The sequence below is a fragment of the Hemibagrus wyckioides genome, linkage group LG01 (genome assembly GCF_019097595.1).
Source record: "Hemibagrus wyckioides isolate EC202008001 linkage group LG01, SWU_Hwy_1.0, whole genome shotgun sequence".
NCBI lineage: Eukaryota > Metazoa > Chordata > Actinopteri > Siluriformes > Bagridae > Hemibagrus > Hemibagrus wyckioides.
This window is the reverse complement of record NC_080710.1, coordinates 13,068,662-13,074,677: the sequence shown is the minus strand read 5'-3', so window position 1 is coordinate 13,074,677 and position 6,016 is coordinate 13,068,662.

Below are 6,016 nucleotides of genomic sequence, written 5' to 3'. Positions count from 1 at the left end.
GATTAGACCTGGTTACATTTAAGGAACTGATGACCTGTATGATGGTCAAATTTAGCAATTCATTCATTTAGGTTATTTCTTTCTATACCGAAGACGTGTACATGTGCAGAGTTAAAAAGTTGCTAAAAAATGTCCAAATGCATACAGTTTTAATTAATCCCATGATGCAGTCTGATAAGTGCTCATGATGTATTCTGATTTCTATCAAGGAATGAAAATGGAGGTTATATACGTTTAAATATGTGATTGGTCTGCATAATTATCTTTAGTATATGTAGATGTATGTCTATCTTTAGTCTTTCCTTTCTACCACTCACTTTGTGAATGTATTCCAAATACATTCTGAATGTAAAGCAAAATAAAATTCACACACACACACACACAGTCATGTTGGAACAGGAAGGGGTCATCCCCAAACTGTTCCCACAAAGCTGGGAGCATGAAATTGTCCAAAATGTCTTGGTATGCTGAAGCATTAAGAGTTCCTTTCATTGGAACTAAGGGACCAAGCCCAACCACTGAAAAACAACACCTGAATTCAATGATTTGGAGGGGTGTATATGTATATTGCATATGTATATATATATATATATATATATATATATATATATATATATATATATATATATATATATATATATATATACACAAAATGCACACTTAAGTAAGCCTTTTTACTGTTTCTTTTTTCATTATATCATCATGTCGTGCACACACGCGGAATCTTCAGATAAAAATACTAATGAAACACTAGGTGGCGCTTAAAGATCATGTACGAGTATATTTTCCTCCGCTCTCCACCGAACACAAGTTTGACATAATCTGGCTCACCAATGATTTGGGATAAAGTCAGTATGCAAAAGTGATGGGGAAAAATCAGTATCAATTAAAAATTAATATTCATAATGAATCTTTTCTTAACTCTCTAATACTATACAAACTCAGTCTGCTACATCTGTGCATACTAAGTTGTAGGCCTAATGTTCTACCCCCCCTTTTAAAAACAAACAAACAAACAAACAAACTAATAAATTTAAAAAAGCATTTACTTCTAATAAAATCCATCAGTGCATGATTTCACCATATTTACTGGTTGTCCAATGTATATTTATACTGTTCCTATTAACCCAAACCTAAATATATGTACATGAATTAACTTTATGATTATTTTGTAACTTAAGTACATTAATGCATCTTATGTACAGTATACACTGATCAGATATAACATTATGAGCAGTGAGAGGTGAAGTGAATAAGACTGATTATCTCCTCATCATGGCACCTGTTAGTGGGTGGGATATATTAGGCAGCAAGTGAACATTTTCAACACAAGGATTTGAGCGAGTTTGACAAGGGCCAAACTGTGATGGCTAGACCACTGGATCAGAGCATCTCCAAAACTGCAGCTCTTGTGAGGTGTTCCCGGTCTGCAGTGGTCAGTATCTATCAAAAGTGGTCCAAGGATGGAACAGTGGTGAACCGAGAACAGGGTCATGGACGGCCAAGGCTCACTGTTACTTTGACACATACCACCTACCTAAACACTGTTGCAGACCATGTACACCCTTTCATGGAAACGGTATTCCCTGATGGATGTGGAATCTTTCAGCAGGATAATGCGCTGTGCCACAATGCAAATATGGTTCAAGAATGTTTTGATGAGCACAACAACGAGTTTGAGGTGTTTTCCAATTTCCCCAGATCCCAATCCAATCGAGCATCTGTGGGATGTGCTGGACAAAAAAGTCCAATTCATGGAGGCCCCATCTCGCAACTTAGAGGACTTAAAGGATCTGTTGCGAACATCTTGGTGCCAGATACCACAGCACACCTTCAGGGATCTAGTGGAGTCCATGCCTCGATGGGTCAATATTAGGCAAGTGGTCATAATGTTATGCCTGATCAGTGTATATGCACAGTAAACATGTTTGTCAAAACAATAGCATTACCTATAAAATTTTTGGAGTCAGCTTTCAACCTGTTTCCTGGATCACAGTATCGTCTGGGCAAGGCCACTTTTGTGTTTGCTATACAGAAACGATATTTGGGATGGAGATCAAAAGATGAATATGTGACAACAGATCATAATTTCAGCTTTTATTTTTGATTTTTAGATCTAGATGTGTTAAACTTGTACCTGATTTATTCTGATGTATTATATTATCTTCATCTTTTGTTCTCAAACCCAGATATATTCAGTGTATAGCAAAAGCACAAGGCTTAATTTTGCTGTTTTTTCTTTTCAGGCTCGGACTGTAAGTCACGTTACTTCTATCAAGCAGTGTTGTTTTGATTTATCCGGCCAGAAAATAAATGATGACTCTTTCAATATGCCTGATGTTTATTCGATACAAATGGGGACATCTGACAATAAGGGCCAAATAACTATTTATTAAAATCCATTCAAAATCTAGTTTATTTTTTTGTATTTGTGCTAATCATTTTGGCAGTGCTAATGTTGATTTAGACATGTGACTAGCACATCTTATTATTCACATTCTGTCCCTGAATCAGTTTTTTTTTTTTATAAATGTTGATGCATCTTAGTGAGAAAACAATGATGCTGAGGAAACTACAGCATCAAAACCATGAAGGACAAATTTACAGTTTTTTCATTAAAATATACTCAGACTGCAAACGTAGGCAAATCCTAATTTTCATGCTGCAAATGTAAAAAATAAATAAATAAATAAATATATAAATAAATAATATTCATAATGGCTGTGTGATAGTGAGAAAGTATAAAGTTTATTATTGTCTATTGCTGGCTAGACACAATCATTTTACAATATGCTTTAATCAGTAACAGTTTGGTTGCCAGGATGTGCAGCATAATCAGGGTAAAGAAAAGTGTTTCCTTTAGGAGCTATTTTATTTATTTTTAAACAACTAGATGAGATAACCATGTCTAAAAAGGAAATGAGTTACACTAGAGATCTAGTGCTCTGCCAATCTGATTTCTCTCGCTCCCCCCCCGCTCACACACACACACACACACACACACACACACACCTGCCTTTCACTGGCATAATTACTAGTAAACCTAATTAATCTAACCCTAACCAAAGCCTCAGTAACCAAATGAAAACCATAGCTCTTTTAAAAAAAATACTTAAAAAAAAGAGTTAAAGCTTTTGTAAAAGAAAGGAATAGTTTTCCTCATGGAGACAAGCCACCAGGTGTGTGTGCACTGGTACTGGGATCCCACAGGACAAAACATGCAGGTGAGAGGTTTTTTTATTTTCATGCACAGCTTTGAAAGGTGTAAGTAAGAAGCTCATAGACAGAGTGGCCAGGTTTCAGTATAGTTTTCCACCACAGCTGCAACTCGAAAACCACACAAAATACTTGAAACTAGCCCAAAAAGTTGTTCTTCTTTTTTTCTCAGTCCTTGTGTGGGGAGACGAGTTAACAGTACTGGGCACACATTTCTGATTTCTTTTTAAAGCTGCTGCTCCATACATGCAGAACATATGCCATGCACAGGGCAGTATATCTGTATCAACATATTGGGGTCCCCAAATCTTATCATTTATTTATTTTTTTATATTTTCTGTACCTACAGGGTTGCAGAGATCATATCCCAGGGGATTCAACACAAGGCAGGGGTCAACCTGGACAGGGGGCCAATCCAATTCATAGGAGGGCACCATGGCACACACACACACACACAATTTAGAAATGCCAATCAGCCTTCCATGTGCATCTTTAGAAAAGAGGAAAAAAACATGACTACCCAGAAAATGCAAAAACAGCACTAACTTTGGAGGTGTGAGACACATATGCCAACTATTCTTATTGAACAAAAGCTTCTCAGAAAAACCATACAGACATTAGCAAGAAATGCAAGGACCCCATTTTGTCTCATAGCAGCACTGTGTCCAGATTTACAGCAGATTCTGACAGTTGTAAATGAAAACGGTTTCCTTTATCCAGCAGCACAGGGTTTTCCATTGTTTCTGGAGAATAGTGTTAAGCCAGATAAAAAAAAAGAAAAAAAAAAGAAAAACCAAATGAACAGAAGAAAACATTCAGCGTAGTTTAAAATTCATTATTATAATCATGACTGAAAAAGCTCCAGAGCTCATAAAACAATCTAATGCAAGCTGTAACCATTATCCTGTAACTACTTACATTTAAAACAGTGTTCCATTGTCTATTGCTGTACTTTTATATAATCTACACATACACACTGAAAATTACCAAAATAAGTGATTAGCCTAAGTGGGATGCACAGTAAATTGGAGCTGTATGATTTATATTACTCTACTATGTGAATAAGAATAAACATACTTAGTTATTGAAATTAAGTATGTTTTTGGTTAAAAAAAATGATTTGCTGCTAAATTCTATTTCAAAAACATTTTATCAAATTGTTGACTATTCTTATAAAAGTTGCAAAATGAAAAAAATCCACCAACCCTTTCAGAAAGCTTTATAATAGCTCATAGTCATTGTAAAATAATGTTATGCAAGCATGTTTGATTTGGGGTCCTGTTAGACAGGATTAGATTAGACTGGAATCTTTTCCCACTGATAAAACTTCAGTGGCAAAGTGGATCAATAAACCTTTTTCAATCGATAATCCATAATCTTTCCTTCAGCGCTGAAAGCTTATTCCTCACAACTCTGGGAGTACATATTTAAGTCAGTATAAGCTGTGAAGATGAATAAATATAGCAATTTTGCTACACAAACTGTTTCTCAATTCTTTGGATGGTTAACAGTTTTAGCTTTCCAAAAGAGGGAAACCTTTTCTGAAAATTAAACCTCAGCTGTAGGCTTCTACATAGAACCTTGAAGTGTTTCCCTATAGGAAACTAAGAACATAATAACCACATAATACAGTTTAATGTTGCCTTAATTACAAAATTATAACATGTTTCTTTAGGTAAGGCAAATGCTCATATTGCGATGTATATGTATATTTAATCTTTAACACAAAATAAGTTTATTTTTGTTATTTAAATGCAACACTCATTATATTATTGTCAGGAAACCCACATGCATGTGAAATTCTGCACAGACAGTAACCTGAGCTCATATTTAATCAGTTTAGGACCTGGAGCTATGACGCAGCTAAACCACCTGCTGTGCCACCATGTCTGCCTTACGACATCATGTACTGTATATTTGACAGAAATCAATCAGAGCATATTTTATTAGACAACATAGAGTCAGGCATGGAAGAACCTACTGAAAACTTAAGGCCATGCTACATGATTATAGAAACAAGTTGTTCTAAAGACATTTTCATGATAATGCTTTATGTTGAAAAACTCATGTAAGAACTGTTGTGACATTTTTTTACTCCCCAGCTCCGAAACCCCTATTTATCTCCTGGTGTGATCAATTCAGGCACTAAAACACAAGCTGAATTTGAACTGTTCTCCAGTTGCGGTTAGGTCTAAGTACACAAGAGCCGCCAAGGTTGCTGTACTGCCGAATATTGATACTGTACACACAAACTCGCTTAGGTAACACTACATGGGTGTCTGTTCATAGAAGCAATTACTTCTTGTGCTCTTCTTCAACATATCCACACAAAAGTATACCTTTATATTTCGCAAATATGTGTTTAATCTGTTCATTCTGACGATAAGAATATGTAATTCAAGGATGTTTGTGTTAACTATGAGATCAGGTCAGTCATGCCCGAGTGAAAGACGTGGGTGGGAACAAGGAACAATGCTGGGAACTGTTACATTACACAAGATTTCACTCTGCTCTTGGGCTGGATGATATGCTAATCTTCTGATTTAAGGTTTTATTTGGATTTCATAAGCTATTAATGTCGTTCAAAACACATCCTTCTCACAGACACATTTTGGGGGGGGAAGAAACTCTTACAGTTGGCGTGGAGAAGAGTGAGCAGATTAACACTGGTTCAGTTTGTGTAGTGTGATGAGAATTCCGGTTTTTTTCACTGAGTCAGAGCACTCGGTTCAGCCCAAAAAGAACCGACTCTTTTGACTCTCTCTAACAGATCCTTTTTTTTTTTTTTTTTTTAAAGTTG